This window comes from Impatiens glandulifera, chromosome 2 (genome assembly GCF_907164915.1).
Source record: "Impatiens glandulifera chromosome 2, dImpGla2.1, whole genome shotgun sequence".
Lineage (NCBI taxonomy): Eukaryota > Viridiplantae > Streptophyta > Magnoliopsida > Ericales > Balsaminaceae > Impatiens > Impatiens glandulifera.
In genome coordinates, this window is record NC_061863.1 from 28887759 (window position 1) to 28912435 (window position 24677).

The 24677-nt window shown below is 37.7% G+C and overlaps 1 pseudogene; it reads left to right on the top strand.

The window, feature by feature from the left end:
- The first annotated feature begins 23313 nt into the window (after positions 1-23313).
- LOC124924551 lies at positions 23314-24342 on the top strand (annotated as a pseudogene).
- Positions 24343-24677: the final 335 nt, after the last annotated feature.

The following is a 24677-nucleotide window of genomic DNA, read 5'->3' on the forward strand; positions in this document are numbered from 1 at the left end:
GATTTTGGCTTTCTAAACATGGTTTCTGAATATTGGTGGTTTTGAAAAGTTTTTATGTAAGATGGATGAACACGTTTTACTTCTTATTATTATGATGAATGTTTAATTTGTTATCTATGCAAAGGTTATAACATCATCATCAAAAAGGGGGAAATTGTTGGGTCAAATTATTTTGACTAAGTGTCAAAGTAGTTTGACTATTGGAATTTTGATGATGAATGTATATAAAACTCAATCTATGCCGTCTAATTGTTTTTGTTGCAGGTGTATCGAAAACAGGTTATATTAGACTTAGTCTTAATGAGGTTTATTAAACTGATTTGGCATTAGATGCATTGAGTTAGACGTGCAGTCTAACTAGCGGAGTTAGACGTGCAGTCTAACTAGCGGAGTTAGACGTGCAGTCTAACTAGCGGAGTTAGACGTGCAGTCTAACTAGTGAGAGTTAGACGTGTAGTCTAACTCCTTCAGATTAGTCTGAAGGGATGTATAGTTAGACGTGCAGTCTAACTAATGGAAGTTAGACGTACAGTCTAACTTCTTCAGATTAGTCTGAGGGGATGTGGTATTAGACGTGTTGTCTAATTCCATTAGACCAGGTGGTCTAATGAATCCTGATATTAGATGGGGGCGTCTAATTTCATTAAATGAGGTCGTCTAAGTGAAATACGTCTAGTTCTAGGCTTAAGCAGTTGCTTGAAGCTAGCACCCGCCTAGCCACGATTAACTAGCTGTACGCTACTCCTACTCCACTTTCCTATGAAGATCAGTACGATAGCCAGTTGCAACCAATTGATTAATGCCACCTAAGAAAATATTCTTCCTACTACTTGTTTTTGCAGGAATATCCTTGAAGAATATTTGGCCACGATCCTTGTACTCAGAGTCTGCTGTGTACTATGGAGGCGCTCGAATGGAAGCTCTCCACGTGTCATTATGGAAGATTCGACCGTTGGTACCTTCCCCTTATTTAAAGATCCTCAAGGACATTGGAAGAATCGATCGATCTATCGATATTCAAATTATTATATCTTAACTGTCATATTGAGAGCTGCTTTCTTTCTTTTACTGAGTGTTTTAAACAAGAAAGAGTTAGAAGCATTGTATTAGCTAAGTGATATTATTCATATTTTAAGTTGAACAGAGTTTGTTCTGTTTAATAGAGAGCTAGTCTAGCGATTGTATTTTATTCGTTGAAAGCTTAGTGAATCCTTTCAGTGGTTGGAAGAAGGGGGTATGTAGGAGAGTTAACTCCGAACATCCATAAATAAACTGCTGTGTTGTTTCTTTCTGTCATCTTTTCATTCTTGGTTCTTAGCTTCAAACCCAAGCAAACATTTCCGCACTTGAATCGTTCAAGAGTTTTCAAGGGTTTGTGCAGAATAGAAAGTGATCTAAATCTTTAACAAGATTTATATCAAATCGTTTATCCTAAGCCGTTATCAATCGCCAGACCCCCGTCTCTATTGATTACGCCGATTCTATCACCTAGATGTCAAACGTAGTTAGACGTGGAAGTCTAACTCCTTTAGACACGGTCTAAAGGGAAGCGTAGTTAGACGGGTACGTCTAGATCCTTTAGACGCGGCCTAAAGGGAAACATAGTTAGACGTGGAAGTCTAACTCCTTTAGATATGGTCTAAAATGAAATGTAGTTAGACGTGGAATTCTAACTCCTTTAGACGAGGTCTAAAAGGACACGTAGTTAGACGAGGACATCTAACTCCTTTAGACGCGGTCTAAAGGGATGCGTAGTTAGACGAGGGCGCGTAACTCCTTTAGACGAGGTCTAAAGGGATGCGTAGTTAGACAGAGACATTTAACTCCTTTAGACGATGTATAAAGGAATGCGTAGTTAGACGTGGAAGTCTAACTACTTTAGACGCGGTCTAAAGGGATTGTATAGTTAGATGGGGACGTCTAAATTCTTTAGACGAGGTCTAAAGGGATGCGTAGTTAGACGGGAATGTCTAACTCCTTTAGACGAGGGATGCGCAGTTAGACGGGGACGTCTAACTCCTTTAGACAAGGTCTAAAAGGGACGCTAAGTTAGACGAGGAAGTCTAACTCCTTTAGACGCAGTCTAAAAGAGCACGTCTAATGCCTTGCTTTAGTAGTCGTCTGAAGAAAGCATACATCTAACCACGATAAACTAGTTATCTCCTACTTCTGCTCCACTCACTTCTGTGTAGTCTAACAAGTCAACTAATTATATCAAATGAATGAACGCCACATATGCGAATATACTTCCAACTGAATGTTTAGTATAAGACAATATCAGAGGATATTCGACCCACTACCCGTTCGGTACGACCACTATCCAATTTCTCAAAGGCTACTGTATTATGGTACTATAGGCGATCGTCCAACGGACACATGCCACGCGTCCACAAAGAATATTTGACCGTGGGTGTCCTTTTACTACAAATAGATGCTCAAGGACAATAGACGAATCACTCAGTTAACTTGTTCACTTACGAATTACCTAACTTACTGCCTTACTTACAATCTTGCTCTTGCTCTTACTGACTTCTTACATCCTTCAAGATCAAGAGAGAAATTCAATTATTGTCTAGTTGTGAGAATATTGTAAGTTGAATAGAGGTTGTTCTGTTCAATGGGAAGTTAGCTAGCTTAATGAGTTGTATTCTATTCAAAGTATTTAGTGGATATCCTTCCGGTTGTGGAAGAAGGGGTGACGTAGGAGTTTTATCTACAAACATCCATAAAACTCACTATGTTTTTTACTTTGTCTTTTACATTCGGTTGTTCAAAGCTTCAAATCCGATGAACACTTCCGCACTTGAATCTGTTTCAAGAGTTTAGAGGATTTGTGAAGAATAGAAACATATACTAATCCCTCACAAGGGAGAATTGAGACAACTAGTTCTGAAAAGTAGCCTCCTTGAACAACTTGAGATTCACGAATATCAATGATATGAATGACGACAATATTGAGCATTTCAAAGCCCCTAGCTCAAGAACTAAGGACATTTTTAAATTCATATTTGTAAACCACCTAGTTTGGTACTAGGAATATTGTTTAATCGCACACATGCAAAACCTCTAAATCATAACTAGGGACACTTTCAAATGCATGTATGCTAACTCATATTCTAAGGACACTTTCAAATTATAAATGCAAACACTATATCTCATGTTTTAAGGACACTTTTAAATGTATAAATGTAAACACCCTAGCTCATGTTCAAGGGACACATTTGAATGCATAAATGTAAACACCCTACCTCATGGTCTAGGGACACATTCAAATACATAAATGCAAACACTAATAGGATCGGTGTTACCAATAGAGATTAGGGTCAAACTATTGTTAATCCTCCAAACTCTTGAAACGGATTCAAGTGCGGAAGTGTTCGTCGGATTTGAAGATTTGAACGACCGAATTTAAATGGCAGAAAGTAAAGAACACATGGAGTTTTATGAATATTCGGAGATAAAACTCCTACGTCACCCATTCTTCCACAACCGGAAGAATATCCACTAAATACTTTGAATCGAATACAACTTACTGAGCTAGCTAACTCTCTTTTGAACAGAACAACCTCTGTTCAACTTACAATATTATCACAACTAGACAACAATTCAATTTCTCTCTTGATCTTGAAGGATGTAAGAAGTCAGTAAGAGCAAGAATAAGATTGTAAGTAAGATCACCAAGAAAGAGAGTAGTAAGACAATAATTTGGTGATTCAGTACTTTAGTGATTCGTCCGTTGTCCTTGAGCATCTATTTATAGTAGAAGGACACCAATGGTCGAATCTTCTTTGTGTACACGTGGCATGTGTCCGTTGGAAGGCCGCCCATAGTAAGAGTACAAAAGACTCTAAGAAATTGGATAGTGGCCGTATCGAACAATTAGTGCACCGAATATCTTCTGATATTGTCTTGTACTGGACAGGCAATTGGAAGGATATTCGCGTACGTGGCGTTCATTTATTTGATAACATTAGCTGACTTGTTAGACTGCACATAATTGAGTGGAGCAGGAGTAGTAGACAACTAGTTGATCGTGGTTAGACGTATTCTTTCATTAGACGGCTGCTAAAGCAATGTATTAGACGTGCTCCTTTAGACCGCGTCTAAAGGAGCTAGACATACCACGTCTAATTAAGTTTGCCTTTAGACTTCGTCTAAAGGAGTTAGACTACCACATCTAACTACGTTTCCCTTTAGAGTTAGACTACCACGTCTAACTACGTTTCCCTTTAGACTTCGTCTAGAGGAGTTAGACCTTTAGACTTCGTCTAAAGGAGTTAGACTACCACGTCTAACTACGTTTCCCTTTAGATTTCGTCTAAAAGAGTTAGACTATCACGTCTAACTACATTTCCCTTTTGACTTCATCTAAAGGAGTTAGATGACCTCGTCTAACTACGTTTCCCTTTAGACTTCGTCTAAAGGAGTTAGACTACCATGTCTAACTATGTTTGTCGTCTAATATAGCCTGCTTTAGACCACGTCTAAAATAGCATAGTCTTATATATGCACCTACATAAAACAAATAGAAAACTTAGCTTTATTCTATTTAAACATCATCAAAATTACGTTGTTAAGATAATGTCCAGAACATAGATTTTGTTTATTTTTATTCCAAGTTAATTATTTCTCATTTAATTAACTCTTTTCTTTACTTTATTTTAATTTTTCCCAACAATTTCCCCCTTTTTGATGATGTTAAAAATATGCCATCTTTATCAAGAAAAATAAATCCCCATCAAATAAGATTAAAATCAAAGTAATTCACCAACATAGTTTTAAAGTACGAAACAAAGAAAAACACAAGGAGAAAGATTTAGTGTCCTTCCCTTTTTACTCTTGGATTTGCGCCGCTTTGGGGAATTGTTAAGAGGTTCTGGAATTAACTAATCGCACGGCCTCCACTGCCACCTCCTCTGTCGCCTCCACGACCTTGGCCTCTTCTTTATGGTTGACAATTGTCTTTGACTCCTCCAACAACTTTTCGTTTAGATTTTGATCGAGTTCCTCATGCAAAAGTTGACCCCCCCTATTTTGCTTCCTTCCTCCTTTTTAACATTATCCGGGTTGTCATCAACAAGAGCTCTTTATTTCTCAGCAGTAGCTTCAACTTCTTCTTCAGCTTGAGATTGCCTTGCAATGGTGTCAGCCTGCTCTAATCGCTCAGCCTCTGCCCTTCTTAACGAATTAGACATCTCCATCACTTAGGACTAAATAAGTTCAATTATGGACCTGGTTTCTTGGTGAAGCTCCAGGTTGAAATTCTTTGATTCATCATGATGATCCGACTATCGTTGAAAGAAATTCTTTTCCAGCTTCTTGTACTGAGTATGGAGGAGGTTGACTTCGTATGTATTTCGCTTCAATATTTTCTCAGTTTCCCTTTGAGTGGAAAGAATGGAAGAGACATCTTCTTTACTGGATGTAGACCCCTTCTCAAGATTTTCCAATATGGATGACATGTCCATTATGTTGTACTGCATAGAACTCAGCGCATCCATAATTACATTGCAAAAGTTTGCTCCTCCAAGAGAGGCTTCTTCGGATGAACAAGCAGCAGAAGATACGACTTGAGAGCAAGCTGGAGCAGTGTGAATAGGGTTCACATGCAAGTTCACTTGTAAGGAATGCTCTGGTTCTTTATATTTTGGAGGGGAAGATGGAGCATTTGATACATCCCTAGAATTTTCTTTTCCATTTAAGATCTCAGCACATACCTGATTAATACGCTCTGAAATATCTTTAAAATGAAGAGGTAGATCAAAAACGTTCTCAACGATGTGTGCAACTGTCTTGATAGGAGATGATTGATGAGCAGTTGGAGAGGGAGGAGAACTTTCTTCCAATGGCGTTTCTTCAGAGAATGAGGAGGACTCAACATTTTCAGATTGTCCCCCCTCAACAGAGAGAGTCTTCTTTGGATCATCTTGCTTCAAGGGTTCCCCCTCAGCCTGTGAACCTGGTGTCTGTTCAGAATTCTTTAGTGGTTCCCCCTTAATCAATGGTGATTTTTCTACTTCAGACGTAGGAGGATCCACTTCAGATGTCTACTTCTGAGTAATGGGCGTCTGTTTAGCTTCAGAAGCTACTATATCCTCTTCTATGTTGATTTCTGGTTGAACCATGACAAGAGTTGTTCAACATAATGCTGGGCCATTAGACACTTTTCTTCAAAAGAAAAGTTGGAAAGATTAGTGAGATAAATAACAACCTACTCCTCATCTTCAGAAATAATCTGTTCAGCTCTAATGATTCGTAGGGGCTCTCCTTGAAGAGGAGACATGTCATCAATGTCATCAGAACTGTTGATCTCTACACCGGCTTGAAAAATACTCGACCGAGATGACTCAGTGCAATGAACATATCAGATGACTGTGGATTAATAGTCATTCATTATCAAGTTAAGTCGTTTCAGTGCATTTTGTTCTGAAAGAGCATTCTTGTCGAGAGGATTGAAATTTGCTTTTATTGCCTCAAGTAGAGGAAACAGAGCACGACCCATTACATTTGCCACCACGAGATCCTTTCTTTTAAGTACGTCATGGACCTCAATTGTTTTTGCCCATTTAAGGACCCTCTTCTCCATCTTTACTAACTTCTTCTATTCCTTTTCGATCTCACCGCCAGAGATGATTTCATCAAATTGGGAGATTAACATGTGATTCATTCAGGTATCGAATACTTCGATCTTCTCAACAACTTTCAATTCAACATGTTCCATAACAAGATTGAAGATAAGGTTGGCCTCCGAAACTTTTTCCGGAATCTTTTCAGCAATACCTTTTCCCTTTCCAGGAACTTCGGCTGGTTTGGGAGTTGACACTAGTTCTCTGATAGTGATGTCTGGAGCCCCCCTCCTAACAGATCTTAAGATTTCATAAGGAGACAGAACCTTTTGAAGTGCTCCTTCTGGAAGCTCAGTTACTATTCTCGTTGCCTTTTTAACGGGTGGTTCTTCAACAACAAGAATCTCAACATTCGACTGAATGTGAGCTTGTTCGGAAGATACAACAGCAGCAGGCGTTGGAGCATTTGCCTACTCTATTTAAGCAGTTATATTGATATTACTAGTAGCAAAAACAACTACTGATATGTCAAGGTAGGAAGACGATATATCCTTGTCAATACATTCAATATTTTGACCAACTGGCTCAACAGTTGGTCTTTCAGCTTGTTCCATCACAAGAACATCAATATTTGGCACTATGGCCGGAGGAGTGGAGGAGGTTACCTTAAACGACAACAAGATGGGTGCTTAGAAATAAAATCAATGAAAACGGTTTGGTTACGAAGAACAAGGCTAGACTAGTGGCCGAAGGATATAAACAGGAAGAAGGCATTGATTTTGAAGAATCATTTGCCCCTGTTTCCAGACTAGAGGCCATTAGAATCTTTCTTGCATTTGTTGCCTTCAAAAATTTCAAAGTCTTTCAAATGGATGTCAAGAGTGCTTTTCTCAATGGTGAACTGAGTGAAGAAGTATATGTTGAGCAGCCGTCTGGTTTCAAAAATACCGATTTAACTAGTCATGTATATAGGTTATATAAAGCTCTTTATGGTTTAAAATAGGCTCCTAGAGCGTGATATGATACACTAACAAAGTTCTTGTTCAATCATGATTTTAACATAAGATCGGTAGACAAGACCTTATTCAAATTTGAGAAAAATGAACACATTCTAATTGTTTAGATCTATGTAGATGATATCATTTTCGGTTCAACAAATCCAAAGTTATGTGATAAATTTTCTAAAATGATGACTGACAAGTTCGAAATGAGCATGATGGGAGAATTGAGTTTCTTCTTAGGTATCCAGGTCAGACAGATTGAAGGAGGAACATTCATAAATCAATCCAAGTATACAAATGAGCTATTAAAGAAATTTAGGATGGAAAGCTACTCTGATGCAGATTATGCAGGCTGTAAGATAGATCAAAAAAGTACCAGCGGGACATGCTAGTTCTTAGGTGAATGACTCGTATCCTAGTACAACAAGAAGCATACGCATTTGCAACTTCAACAGTAGAGGCGGAGTATCTTGCGGCTGACAGCTGCTGTGCTCAACTCCTCTGGATCCAACAACAACTAAGGGATTTCGGCAACACAGTTGAGGAATCTCAGATCTTCTGCGACAACACAAGTGCTATTGCTATCACATATAATCCATTTTTGCATTCAAGAACAAAGCACATTGATATCAGACATTATTTTATCCGAGAACATGTGCAGCAGAAATATATCCGACTGGAATATGTCTCCACCGAGAAACAAGTGACCGATATCTTTACCAGACTACTACAAGAAGCTAAGTTTTCTTACTTTAGAACTACTTTGGGTCTTACTGATTGTAGTCAAGTTTCCCCTTAGAATACCGACATGCATTTAGGGAGAAACTCACTCAAAAAGAAAACTAACCTTTGCATTCATGAAAAACCGGACATGATTTCAGGGAGAAGCCTTTTCTTCTCAAACATTACATGTCTTTGGTGTTTTATTAATACTCATTTTCATCCTTCATGTGCATAAATCTAAAGGAACAAGGCATCAGACAAATAAAAATAGGATGGTTGGTCCCTCTTGAAACCGGTAAATCATTCTACTGGAAAGAAATGTACAAAACTGAACTGCTTAAGTAAACGGTAAAACCGATCGATTATTTATGAATGATTAACTACCGCCCAACAAAATTCCTGATTATAAGCGGGAGCGGTTTTTCCTCAGAAATAAATAACCGATCTCATTAAATCTAATTTTATGGATAGCGGACCGGTTCATTACATGGAAATTTCGGTAGTCTCATTTCTATTTTAAAATGGAGTAGCTGACCAATGTTTAATTAGTATCTGTATGAATATTTCCCTTATGAAAAGCAAATAGTCTTTCCTCAAACAACGTGAAGACCTATGTCTATCACTATTCAAAGAGGGGACTTCCATTTCACTAAAATATCATATTCTTGGAAATGAAAAAGATAGCTTGCTTCTTTGACCGTCCTAAATCTTACTCTCATATGCTCAAACAGCTCTCAAGACATTCCAATGGGCAAAATCCTTATCTTATTTATCTAATACCGACAATGTGAGAACCAAACCACTAAGAATACTTCCATTTCAATCCATTTCAAACAAAAGATGAATCCTACTCTCTCAAACAATACTCTTCTGGTGGACTTCGACTCATCTTTATCCTGTGAAGACAATGAAGTTTACGCTATGTTCATATCTCTTCAGGCAACAAGCCTAAGACCTTTCCTTGAGGATCGGTATTTCATTGATAATGAAGTTGTCCTAGAATTCTTTAGAACCGCACGGGTAATCTGTGAGGATCTTATTATTGCTACCGTTCAAGGTCAACAATTCCTATTCAGTGAAATGGATTTAGCAAGAAATTGCGATCTTCATATTGAAGGGTTTTTTGACCTCTCTTTTTCTTATGAAGTCATCAATGAAATGCGCCATCACTTTTCCAACTCTCTAAATCCGGTTGAAACGTATGGAGAAAAAGCGTCTCTATAACCTGAATTTCAAATCCTGAGTGAGATCATTGAAAAAAAGGTTCTTGGCAAGGAATTTATTCAATCTTATTCCCAAAGAACCTTCTAAATGATGGTTTCCATCACAGAAGGGACTCTGATGAACTGGTCAAGGATCATCTTCGACAATTTGAAGAAGATGATCTCTTTGGACAAAATGATGACCGAATATGCCCCCCAACTATGCAGTCTATTCTTTGATATTGTCATCTTTTTTGGTCGAGGGGCTACTCTCCACCCAACTCAACTCCTCACGAAGGAACGACTGCATGCATACATCGACTTTATTGAAAAAGCTAGAGTCAGAAAAGAATCAAACTCTGGATCCTTAAACTAGTAAAAGTAGGATCAAATTTTATCTATGTAAAACGAACCGATCATTTTGTTTCATGAATCGGTTATGTAATCCTTTTAAAGAAATTTCGGCCTTAGTAAAACTTCGGTTTTTAAAATAATAAACTTCATAAGTTTCAATGTGTTTATCACCTAAACCGGGCACACTCTCAGGGAGAAGCAACCACTTCTCATAATCGGTCGTCTCAAACTTTGCATATATCTTAATTTCGGTTACTAAAATAATCTGGCGTTTTAAAACCGGTCAATTAATCTTGACTGGTCAGTTACTCTTGACTGGTTAGTTACTCTAAAATTTATCTTGATATTCTTTGCAAAAGACAAGCTCCTTCCTAAGATCCAAAATTGTCCTTTCAGGGAATGTGAAAAGTCATATCATAACGGGTGGATATCTCCATTCAATGTATTCCTAAATGCCCCTCATCAAGCTCTCTATATAATAAGCAACTAATCCAAGATCAAACCACATCAAACTATCAGACCCATTTCTCTTAGTCTAAAGGCTCTCTTCTCTACTCACAATGGATATCACATCCGTTCGCACATCTCTTATCGTCAATTTCGATTCTGTCCTAACCATTCTCGATAATGAAGCTAGAGAGATTGTTTTTGAAAATCTTGAGAGTTCTGGTTTGCGAAAATTTCTTGAAGGATCCCGAATGATCCTTGAAGATGAAGTCAATGAGTTTTTTGTAATGCTGAAGTAATAGATGGTTCAATCGTGTCCCGGGTGAAAGGAGAACCCATCACGATTGACGAGAAAACACTCATTCAGTTTTTCAATCTTCCCTCTGAAGGCTTTTCGGATTTCCCTCCATCACCAAACAACCTTAACCAGGAAATGGCCTTTTTCATTTCAAACTCAATAATTATAGTCGAAAATCACGGGATCAAGTCCAGACTATGTCCCCACATCTAGATTCTCAACGACATAGTCAATAGATCTATTCTATCTAAGGAATCAACCCACTTCTACACAAGGAAAGTTTTTGAATGATGATCACCATATTCTGCGGTCATCCGATCAACTGGTCTTCAATCATCTTTGACTTTCTGAAACAGATGGTCTCCTCCCCTTTAAGGAAGATCGAATATGCTCCCCAGATCAGCACCTATCTTCTCTCCCTTAATCTCAATTTCGGACCGGATCCCCTATGAGCCCATCCAACATTCTTACCAAGTAGAAGGCGGAATGCTGGATCAATAGGGTGACTCCAAATGAATTTCTATGAACGAGCGACTGTTATACTTGTTTTAATTTTTGGTGATGAAAATCGGTTATTTTGTTCTACAACCGGTTTTTGCATCATAAAACCGAATGTACTATCTCAGAAGTAATAAAATAAATACTTAGTCAAAATTAATTAAATATCATTTCATACTATAAGTCGGTTTTGTTAAAAATTATCATTTATCATATTAATCATTACTCTCATTAAATTACCATCATTAATTTAACCGCCAATTTCTTTTGGGAGGGAAATTTTTTTAAAATGACGCCTTTTTGCATTTTCGGGGAACCTGGGATTGTACGGTTACGTGTGATGGTTCAGTGACTTAACCGTCACCTCCATTCTATAGAAAGGCAAACTTGTAGAAATCTCAAATCATCACTCTTTCTAGAAATATAATCTTATTTTATTCTCTCTCTAAAAGTTTTCTTCATCATCTTTAAACTATCACCATGGGAAGGGATAACGCACTTTTTACTCATATTGTCCAGGTTGATTTCGACTGTATCAACAATTCTGATTCGATCGAGATACAAGGGGTTATGGAGGCTATCAAGGAATCCAGATTGCAGCATTTTCTTGATGGACCGATAATATTCTATCAGGAGGCGGTTTGAGAGTTCTTCAACACCACAAAGCTAAAGAAAGTTATAAATGCAGAGGTAAACGGGTAAAGTTTGCTATATCTGAAAGAGTGTTTGCCAATGCTCTACAACTTCCGACGGAGGGCAGAGATTTTTCCATGGCGCTATCAGAAACATCAACTCTCAATCTTCAGATGATTCTCTCAGACATCGGTGTGTCTGTACAGATTAATGGAAAAAAGAAGTCCTTGGGATGCGAATACAGGGTTCTATGTGATATTGTTTCAAAGGCGCTTCAGGCGAGAGGAGAAAATTTTGACAATATTACTCGGTCAAAATTCCACATGATGGGCGACATTCTGACAGGCGACCAAATTAATTGGGGGAATGTTCTTTTCGGAATTCTGTGCGAAATGGTCACTCCAAAGTCCAACAGGTGCTTAGGCTATGCCATGCAGATCGACAAGATTCTAGGTCATCTAAACATTCCTACCGGTCCAGGTATTCCTCTCAAAAATAGCAAAATCATAAACTCCAGTAATATTGAGAAATATTGTGTTAGAGCTAGCAAGGGTAAAGAACCGGTGCTCGAGGTACCTGTGAGAACACCTCTTATTGAAGAAACCGCTAGTGAAGACACTAAAACCGGCTCTAAACTTCCCCCTCGAGAAAACCGTGCGGACTCACTACTCAATCTTCAAGTTCATGCCGAGTCAACTGTCAGCATTGTCAGTCTATCTAAGACAAAGGGGGTGACTATTCCTGAACAAACCGCTTCACCTGAGGTAATATACCAATTTCATCTCCTATTACTGCTCCTAAGGATACCTCAGTACTACCGGTTGCGCTTACGGTTTTAGAACCTCAACCGATAATATCTGATATTATAAACAATATTGTGGTTGGGGTCAATCGGATCACTGAAACCGATCTGACAAATGATAATGGTGAGACCGGTCGAATTGCTGAAATCGACCGGACTGATTTTGTACATAAGGAAGATCGACTGACCGATAATGATTAGGAGAAAGACAAAACCAGGAATTCAACTGAGTCTGACACCGGTCATCCGGAGAACAATATCCTTGATCATTCCACTGAAGAAAATCAGGCAAATGTCCAGACTGAAACCGGGGATATTCCAATTCTAAATGAGGAAGAAATTAAAACAATTATCCTAGATTCCAATGAAACACCGGGACTTCATAGAGACGAGAAAGAAGCGGAGAACATTGTGACCGGTATTCTCAAAGAATTTGACGACAAGGCAGTTGAGACCACCGACTTCTTTTATGCATGGGTAAATGCAAGACTGGAAATAAGTTTCAAAGATGTTCTTCTTGAAGTTTTAGAAGAAAAGAAATGGTCGGCCCTCTTGTCCTTAGAGGAGGTAGCTTTCGGATTAACAAGAACTACATCTATACCAGAAGCTCTATCAAGATATAAAATTGTCGAAGCAAATGCCAAGCGAAGAGCATTGCTGCCGATTATTGCGAAGAGGGAGGATGATCTAAATTTAAAAGGGGATACCATAAGAGTGGATGACATTGTGCTCAAGCTGCTCAAAACGGTAATGGAGGATCTTATGGCGATCACATACAAGCTTGAGGAAATATCAGTTGAAGAACATATCAACCGAAATGAAATACGACAGACTAAGGTCGTAAAGTCTTGCTTTGAAATCGGTCGATCCTCCAAACCGACATGGACTCCATCGATAGAAAGATAAATGTTTGACAGAATCAAAACCAAAGAAGAAAGTTGCATTGAATCAGAAGAACACATTCCCGGCTCACCGAATTCACCTGTCCATAAGTCAGAAAATGAAGAAGGGAAGGACAATGCAATCTCCAATCCGTCTCTCTCTAGGGATAAAACAGACAAATCTCCATTGGATAAGTCCTCTGACCGAAATAAATCAAGAGAGAATAGTATTGACAGACCGACCGGACTGAAATATATCTCCGTGTCAACTCTCATGGGGCAATCCCTGAGCAATCCCGAACTATTAGCTCACTGCAACGCTTTAATGAAGAATTTATAAGAGCTACCATTGAGGAGTTAATCCAAAAGACTCTAGCTCCATGGCAGGAATCCATGGAAGCTCAAGTAACTGAAATCCTCAAAAAACGTGCTTCATCATCACAATCCCACGACCTCAAATTGGCGCAAGTACAGGAAGATGTTAGCCGGATACAACCTATAGTCTCTTAGACCCAATCTTCGGTTCAACTTATGTCATTACAGCTCCTTGACCTAGTAAAGTCTCAAGGTGTTGTCGACGCTGAAAAACTAAGGATGCATGAAGAGGCAGCCCGACGGTTCCAAGAAGAAGAAGATTCCAAGTCTAAGGCAGTTGAACTAGCCAATGAGAAAGCGGCACGACAAATTCAGGAGCAAAATAACAAAGAAAAAGTTGTGTCTCCTCTGATTTCCAAGAAAACTAGAGTGGCCAAAAGAAAAATAACTCAATAGTCTGAGGTAGTGAATTTGCAACCGGAAACCACAACACCAGTGAATCCTCTTCCAAACACTGAAAGACCAAACTCTGAGGAAGATGAAGAGGATGAACAACCCTTAACTCGTAGGCCCAGAACAATGTCTCAGCCCCTCCCGACAGTACCGCTACAAGATGTTCCCTACAGTGCTCGATCAAACCGGAGAATCTGTAGAGGTGGTGGAAGCTCGGTTGATAATGCCATTCAAAGTGAGAGAAATGCCAAGTTCAATGTTCCTATCCAACCGGAAAGAAGTCCTGAAGGCTACATCCCTGGACAACCAGCTGCCGATTTTATGCGCGGCTTCATAAATGAAGTACTGGCCAAACCGGATGAAGGGAGACACTAAATCATACTCATATGCCTATCTCTATCCTACTATGTTTTTCTTTATGGCTATGATTTTGAGAATAAAATTTTCAATTATATTCACTAACTTTGCTTTATAGGAATGTCACCTGATGATCAAGTTTTATTTCTAAATGCTGGTTTTGATAATTTTATAAGCTAAAAAAAGATCAAAAAGGGATAAATTGATAAGGAAATTAACTAACAAAATTTTATGAATAAAAAATCGGCTGAACATTAACATACTTAAATTTTGAATCAAAGTTAAACTTAAGCGGCCAACAACTACAAGTTTTGAATATTTAAATTAAATAATCAAAAAGGGAGAATTTTTTAGATAAAATAGATAGTTAATTAGTAAGTAATTAACTATCTAAAGAACTTAACCAAATTCATCGTTTGTGCAGAAAATGTAGAAATTGACTTCTATTTTCTATTTGTGTGACCGGTCGACTGATATTGAAAAGACGGTGCAAACCGGGATCAACTAAACAAACTATTTATTCGGCTATCTTTATATCGGAGCTAGTAGAGGATCGACTCGACAATGAATAACGGTTTTACCGCTCAGCTTCATGATCGGTAAAGTTATCATCTATACTTTAGGCAGAGAAATCGATTTCCATATTTCGGCAGTATGACTGGTTGACCGATATCAGAAGAATGGCGCAATCGGTGGTTTGTCCAAAAAATTACTTGGTACAATCCTAAGCCACTATACAAAGACAATCTATAAGATGATCGGTAGTTTGACTGATCAGAGACCAAGCCAGTCTTATGCTAAGAAAGATCTACTTTGAGAGCAGCCGACATGTTCTATTTCAGTGCAATACAGAAGGGAGCCTTCAAACATACAGTCTGTATTATTGCTATTTTAATACAAGACTGATAATATTTTTTGGGAAGCAAAAGAATGTAAAAAGTATTCAGATACCTAATTTGGTATAAATCTAACAAAAGTCCACTTGGAGCAGATGTGTGCCAACCTAATACAGATCTCTAAATCATTAGAAGACAAAGATGTTTGTTGATTTACTCATTGAGAAGTATTAAACGCATTGAATGCCCTGCTGTACCTTTTTGGTCAACCAATCAGATTTAAGAAACAAAAGGCTACCATGCAAGTATCCGTTGAGGATGTGAAATATGACCGTTGTCATACACTATTTAAGAGACTTGAAAATAAGAGAAAAATAACAATAAGACAGCAAGAGATACAACCGAACTTAGAACCGAATCAAAAGCCTCAAACTATCTTTGTTCAAATATTGTCTAAAGCTTTAAGTGTATTACAAGTTCATCTATTCTATGTGAGTAGTGAGTATTGTAAGTCGAAAACGAGCAGTAAATAAGCCTCAATTATTCGACGTATTGTAAACTGTGGTGAATATTATAAGTGAATATCCTTCTCAATGTTTGAGAAGAAGGGGTGACATAGGAGCTTTATCTCCTAACATCCATAAATCTTGTATTGTGTTCATTTTTTACTTCATACCTTACTATTGTTGTCCAATCCGTGTGTGTGTTGCTTCAAGTTGAAACGAACAGTTCCGTACTTGAACTCGATTTAAGAGTTCATGAAAACTTGCGAAGTATTGAGACTAATATTAACTTCCAACTAAGTTAGTATCAACCGGCGTGTTGTGCAAGCATTCGTCCCTAGCGAGACCCCCAGTTTCCTTTGGCTATCCCAATCCTAACAGCGACCTTGGACGCCTTCGTCTGATCAACAACAAGAGACAACGGCCTAGCCCGCTTCTTTATCGGGATGGCTAAAGGTGAAGGCGAAAAAGAAGAAATAGGGATGGCGGCGAAAGGAGGATTTCCTTGTCTTGATCTTTCAGTAATGGAGTCCACTGCTCTAAAGTCCCTCCTCGGCGCTCTCTTCTGAATGTTAGAGCTAGAAGTAGACTCCATGACAGAGGATCTAGCTCTTTTAGCGCTCGTCGTGCGGTGGGAGGTAGCTTGACGCTTGGACCGAGTGACCAATTGACCACTCGTCTGTTGGCTAGAGGAACTAGGATTCAACTCCTTGGAGAGTTTCATCTTTGCTAAAGTGCCTTTCACAGAAATATTAGAGAATATTTGGTAGGGGTTAAGAGCCTCACCCCTGCTCATGGGAACGCCCAGATGCTCCTTGAACCAGCCGAGTTGGACTGAAAAGCCCGCACTCTACTTGTTCTTCAAATACAACATCTAGCATAGATTTAAGAACAAGGTAGACGCCTAGTTAATCGACATACATTTAGATATAACCACCATGTAGTCAAATTTGTCTTGGGTATATAGGTCGAACGAACCTTCCCTACCCTGAAGTGCCTTAGCCATAATGTCGTTCAGAAGAATGAAGTGGGGCTTCATGACCTTCTTCTTCCCGTTTATTTTGATCAACTTCCGGAGTTTGAGAAGACGATCTGCATCTCTGAAATAATTTGAGTAGAGATCGCAATGTCAAAGGTATGACCCTAAGACGACAGTTCAAAGAACTTAGAAAACATCAATTTAGAGAAGGAGATAGATTTGTCGTTCTCCGTCGTCGTTATCAAGTCTCTAACCACATTCCCCGTCTTGAAGAACTCACGCATCTCTTTTACATAAAGAGTATAGGGACCGTTGAGATACTTCATGAGTCCAAAATACTCGAGAGATCTAAACATATCCACAATGTCTTGTTGTTCGATGGAGTAGACTGAATCAAATTCTACCTGCAAAGTGTTGTGAGCAAGGGAAAAACCTTCTTGTCAACATCTTTGAAAGTAAGAAACATATTAGAACAGAAAAAACCAAAGTTTCTTATAGAGAAGACAGAGAGAAATTTAGTGTTCTAAGAAAATAGGAAGCGTAAGGACCCCAAACACATGCATGATGTCTTTAAATAGAATTTAATAAGTCACATGTTTAACCGTCACTTTTTGAAAAGGAAGACTCATCAATTAATTTTTGGACGCCTTTTCCCAAAAGTAGTCATCATTAACTGAGTTTTTACCAAAAGTCTTAATAGTTATTTATAGGATATATTAGTCATTTTCTTTAACCTTGAAAGATAGGTGTCTTCAAGTTATTCGAATTTAGAAAATGTCTATTTTACTATTTGAGCGGGAAAATTAGATGGCAATGCATACTTAGTTGACAATTGTCCTCAATCAGTCCGAAGATGAAACGTCTAATGTCACACGTAGTTAGACGTTTAACTTACTATCCATATTCTAGCGTCTAAGTTCAATAGGCGTCTGGTTAGATGTAGGCATCTAATTACGCTTGTCTTACATACGTCAAAACGTCTAATTAGACGCATACATCTAATTATGCTTGGACAACACGTGTCAAACATGTGTTTAGTTAGATGTAGGCGTCTAACTACGCTTTTCTTTCAGACGTCTAACCGACTTTAGTTTTAAACAAAGACATTTATCCAACCTAAAAACACAAACTACTTAAGCAAATATACGTCTAAGTACTCGTTTTCCTTTAGACAACCTCGTCTATTGGACCGATTGAAGCTTTCGTCTGTGTGTATCTGTCTAAACATATTAAACATTAAATTTCCCCTCAATTTATGCATGTTTAAAGAAAAATAAATGATTTGAGGTCCTCAAGACCCAAAAATGGGAGTGGTTTTTGTGAGCAAATGTGCCACTTATTGATCTGCTGGAGCATAGTCTCAAAAGAGTGTGCTCCAAGTTTCCTCCATGCAGCTGTCCTGTATCACCTATACAAAAATGTATTTATATCTTTTGGTACCCACATTCACTTGGGTCCTCGGTCAATTAGTCCCTTAGGAATCCATATTTGAGTTATTCTGATAGATTTCCCATTTTGTGTTGTGATTAGTGCGTATGATTTAGACTTAGTAGACGTCTTCTTGCTAGTAGCTGAATTGTTAACCTTAGAGGATGGTTTTTGTCTAAAACTCCTTGACTTCTTGTCAGGTTTGATATGCCAGACTTGATGGATGCTTTCTTCCTAAGTTTCAGCCAACTTACAATTGGAGGAACATAAATAATCTCATCCTTTAAGGTTAGATCTTCACAACTTGGATCAGTTCATGTGTCGGTTAAACTCCTTTTGACAAAGTTTATTGGTTTAAACTTATTTGTTGCTGAGTTTACCTTTACATTGGACTTATCTAGGATAGCATTGTCAAATACTAAACCAGATTTGCATACGGAATGCCTTAACAAACTAATCTGATGTATGACAGCTTCCTTAGATCTTGTCCAAGAACTGACCACATAAGTTAGATGTTAGTTTTCAGAAGACATTGTTTGAACCTTTTTCTTGAGTTTCTCATTTTCAGATAAGAGCTCGACCATGTTGTTTTCAAAAACTTTTGGTTCAGAAGTTTGAGATAAAATAGGTTTATCGATTTCAGATTTCAACCTTTTTCATTTTGAGAGTCTGACAGCTTTCTGTACTCCATGACCATGTCATTGATTGCAACAATCAAGTCATCTCATGTAAACTCTTCTGAAGAGAAATCAAATACCTCAGAGTCTTCTTCCTCTCTTTCCATGAAGCAAGAAACCACTTCATCATCACTATCTCTGGATGATGAGTCATCTGAATCGCTTTGGATCCACTTAGCTTTGTTGTGGGCCGCCATGAGAGCCTTCATCTCTTTCTCGTTGTGTCCTTCTTCTTCTCATCACGTTTTGGCTTCCTGCACTCTGATTTGTAATGACCTAGTTTATCACAGTTAAATAATTTTACATTAGCCTTAGATTTATTCTTATTATCATTGTTATTATTTGAAGAGTTTGAGTTAGAGTTGCTCTTCTTCATGAATTTGCCAAATTTCTTCACAAAGAGAGCCATCGCGTCGCTAAGCTGCTGTGCATCCTTCTTTACTTCAGTGGCAACGGGTGGCTCCTCAGCAGTCATCAGAGCCTTGATTGGAATGACATATGTGGATAACTCCTCTTCATTCCTAGAGTTTATTTCAAACTCACAGGCCTTCAGATCGGTTAGCAAGTCAAAGAGCTCCATCTTGTTGTGATCTTTGAACTCCCGCATCACCATTGTCTTGATGTCACACTTCCTGGGCAAGACACGCATGACTTTGATTGCAACCTCTCTGTTGTTGTATGTCTTGCCCAAAGTGGAAAGAGTGGTGATGATCTTGTTAAATCTCCCATCGAACTCAGACATTGTCTTTCTAGGACGCATCTTGATGTTTTCAAACTACTGTGTGACAACCATGAGCTTGTTCTCTTTAGTTTGTTCGTTGTCTTTACAGAGTTGAGTCAACCTCTCCCAAATTTCTTTAGCAGAGTTGCATGAGATGATGTAGTTGAACATGTTGTCATCTAGAGTTTTGTACAGAATATCCATGTCCATGTTGTCGAGGTTGTTCTTCCTCTTGTCTTCACTGGTCCACTCAGATCTTTCTTTCTCAATCTTGATCGGGCCTTCGGTGATGACAAGCCACATGTCATCATCTATGACAGATAGATGAGCATGGACTCTCTTCATCCATACGATATAGTTCTCTTTCAAGAACATGGTAACCTTGGTTGTAGCGGCCATCAACATGATTCAGATTCTTTTGGTGCTTGAGAATGTAAAACAAGGCTCTGATACCATTTGATAGAATCAGTGCTACCAATAGAGACTAGGTCTGACTATTGTTAATAGCTACGATAAAATCTTCGATAATAAACCTGTAAGGGATTAGTATATGTTTCTATTCTTCACAAATCCTCCAAACTCTTGACACGGATTCAAGTGCGGAAGTGTTCGTCGAATTTAAAGCTTTGAACGACCGAATGTAAATGGAAGAAAGTAAAGAACACACAGAGTTTTATGGATGTTCGGAGATAAAAATCCTACGTCACCCCTTCTTCCATAACCAGAAGGATATCCACTAAATACTTTGAATCGAATATAACTTACTAAGCTAGCTAACTCTCTATTGAACAAAACAACCTCTGTTCAACTTACAATGTTCTCACAGCTAGACAATAATTCAATTTCTCTCTTGATCTTGAAGGATGTAAGAAGTTAGTAAGAGAAATAGTAATATTGTAAGTAAGATCACCAAGAAAGCGAGTAATAAGACAATAATTAGGTGATTCAGTACTTCAGTGATTCGTCCGTTGTCCTTGAGCATCTATTTATAGTAGAATGACAACAACGTTCGAATCTTCTTTGTGGACACGTGGCATGTGTCTGTTGGAAGGCTGCCCACAGTACCAGAGTACATCAAACTCTGAGCAATTGGATAGTGGTCGTATCGAACAATTAGTGCGCCGAATATTCTCTAATATTGTCTTGTACTTGACAGACAGTTGGAAGGATATTCGCGTATGTTGCGTTTATTCATTTGATAATATTAGCTAGCTTGTCAGACTGCACAAAAGTGAGTAGAGCAGGAGTAGTAGACATCTAGTTGATCGTTGTTAGACGTATGCTTTCTTCAGACGGCTGTTAAAGTAATGCATTAGACGTGCTCCTTTAGACCGCGTCTAAAGGAGTTAGACATCCCTGTCTAACTACTCGTCCCTTTAGACGAGTCTAAAGGAGTTAGACGACCTCGTTTAACTAAGCATCCCTTTAGACCTCGTCTAAAAGAGTTAGACGATCTCGTCTAACTACACATCCTTTTAGACCTCATCTAAAGGAGTTAGACGTCCTCGTCTAACTACGCTTCCCTTTAGACTTCGTCTAAAGAAGTTAGACTACCACGTCTAACTATGTTTCCCTTTAGACCTCATGTAAAGGAGTTAGACTACCTCGTCTAACTACGCTTCCCTTTAGACTTCGTCTAGAGGAGTTAGACTACCACGTCTAACTACGTTTCCCTTTAGACTTCATCTAAAGGAATTAGACTACCACGTCTAACTACGTTTCCCTTTAGACTTCTTCTAAAGGAGTTTGACTACCACATCTAACTACGTTTCCCTTTAGACTTCGTCTAAAGGAGTTAGACAACCTCGTCTAACTACGTTTCCCTTTAGAATTTGTCTAAAGAAGTTAGACTACTACGTCTAACTACGTTTATCGTCTAATATAGCCTACTCTAGACCACGTCTAAAATAGCATAGTCTTATATATGCACATGCATAAAACAAATAGACAACTTAGCTTTATTCTATTTAAACATCATCAAAATTATATTGTTAAGATAATGTTCCAGAACATAACTTTTATTTATTTTTATTCCAAGTTAACTACTTCTCATTTAATTAACTCTTTTCTTTACTTTTTTTAATTTTTCCCAACACCTTATATCTAGAATTTCTAGCATTTGAGCTACTTCTTTTTGGCTACTTTCTTTACCATTGTTGTTTTCACTAATTTACTTGTTAACAGATCTCTAGTGGGTAGATTCTTGGCTAGAGTGTGACCAGAACACTAAACAACGTCAAGAAATAAGGTTAGGAATGAAAGTTCTAATATTTAGAGTAACAATTTGAGTCATTACTATGCACATACATGCCCTTAAATGGAAATAGATGCTCACTTTTCAATTATGATTTTAGTAATCACACAAGTTGAATTTATCATGACAAATAATAGATAAGAAAACTAGGCAGTTCTCCTCCTCGAACTATTGTCTCGTTCTTCGTCGATTTCTTGTACTTGTTTAGTAAAGTGATTCTACCTCCATTGCACAACTTAAATCGATTAAGGTGGATTTCACAATCAAGATGGTTGGTAATCCGAAATAGATGGGAAAGCATTATTGAACACCCAATTTTGTGTGAAACAAACATCGAAGAGGAGACAAGCATATTGCGTCTATTTTAGTAAAGAATGAATGCATGTATTTACATATATAGTAGACGCATACTTGTGTTGCAACGAGTTCTGTTCACTAGTAAAAAAGACCTTATAGTGATTGGTAAACCAATCTCTATTAACCTCCAAACCAATCGTTATATGCCTATAACGATTGCTCATATACCAATCGCCTTCAATCGGCATAAGTCTTCTTGTTTTTGCCTTAATAGGAAACGGTGTTTGGTAGATGACCAATCGCTATAGACTTATAACGATTGGTCAAATAACCAATAGCTATTACATAAATCATATAGCGATTGGTTATTAGACCAATCATAGTTTTTAATGAGTTTATAGAAATTGGTTAACAAACCAATCACAGTTTTGTAATTAGTCTATAGTGATGGGTCAAATAACTAGCTATTACATAAATCATATATCGATTGTTTTTAAGATTCAACTATGAGTACATTGAATTGATCGTGTTAAATATATTGCTGTAATTTGTATGCCTGCTGGTGACACTATGACACTAAAATTGATCTTTATAGGTTTTGCAGGTTGGCCAAGAATAATTTTTCCCTATTAAGTTCACCTGGATATGGCCATCTTCATTAGAGATAATGCCATTTTGGACTGATCATACAGGTTGGTTCATGGAATAATGAAATGATATCTTTGTATGGTTTAGTTGAAAATATACATTTACCATTAAACTTGCAATTTTCTTAAACATACATCTTCCTTTAGAGAATAACTAGAAAATAGATTATCGCTGGCTAAATTCTTCTATGGATGTTATATAATTGACCTTGAGTATGAGAATAGCTCATAATAATTCCACTTTCTCCTGTAAACTCTCAATTTAGGAAGATCAATCAACCATAATTTTCCTCTTTGTGATGTCTGTTGATTGCTGGCATGTCAAATTCACAGATTACATTTTCAGATTGACAGATTATTACCTTAAAATATTCACAATATCAGCCATATCATTGCTATTGTTTTTTTATTTCCTCACCAAAATATTCTCTATTTAAATGATTGCGTTGCATTCTATTGTCGTTATAGTACAAGAGGCCTGTTATTATACAGTCAATGTATATATTTAAGGTAATAACCCTCTCTCGAATGCTTGATTCTGATCATAAAAGAGATTCATATTAATGAAAATTTAATTTCAGTGAAGTGGTGCCACATCAGGATAACTCTTTTCTTTATAAGGAACCAGCTACATGCACATGATTGTGGTTAGCTCTAGAAGATGCAACAATCGCAAATGGTTTCCTTTGGGCTATTCCTAGATCTCACAAGAGTAATTCCTTTTTTTGACCCATGTACAAATTTCATTATTGTGAAACTTTAGAACTAGCAAAAATCATACTAACATCTGAAATTACAGATGGTCTTGTGAGAAGATTTATGAGATGAGAATGGTGTACATTTTGATCAGCCTTCCCCTATGTATGACCAAAAAGATTTTGTGTCTGTTGAAGTTAAATCCGGTTCCTTGGTTATAATCCATGGCGATCTCATCCATCAAAGTTATTTGTTACGATCTCAAATAGCTACATAAAGAAAATAAATAAAGATAACTGTGTAAACATTTCTTCTTACAGTTTTGAGAATCAGTCTTCAAAATCAAGGCATGCCTACAGCCTGCATGCAGTGGATACTGTTGACTGCAAATGGCTTCCGGACAATTGGTGAGCTCTAATGTAATAGATGATTTTTGGTCTATCCCTTTTTTTTATAAATGAAATCTTTATTTTAAATATAGTCAATGCGAAAGTCACACACACCTCTATGGAAGTATTTTAATTTACAAGTGTAATTTGGCTTGTTGTGAAATCAAATTTAATTGTGTTTCTTACTCTCTGGCAGGATCAGAAGAAATGTGGATGCAGAACCTTTGTATGTTTCTTAACTATTAAAAGCAATCAAACAGGTTTGATGAATACATTTTAACCGTTGTAGTTATGGATATTCTAGCACACTTTTCCAGTGATCTGTATCATGTTTTCAAATAATCTATTTGGCCTTTTCATGTGTTCAACCTATTCCTTTGTCCCCCAGTTTTGACAACCTAGGACTGAAAATCTAAGATAGCATCATATAATAATGACAAGTGTTTTCAAATAAATTTATTAGACGGTATATCGTCAAAATCCAGACTCAATGTTAGTTGAGACATTTTCCTCATTTATTTCTAAATTTCAGCAACAATCTCGTTTTTCTTTGAAGGTAATGTTAATAGATGATTGAATCCATTTGGATGATCGTTGCTTCTCTCATCAACATCATCAACATACCTGAAGTGAATCCATTCTGGTGTTGTTGTCCATGAAATTCAGCCAGGTATGTACAATCAAACATCACACGCGCACGTTAAGACGTTTGACCTTTCT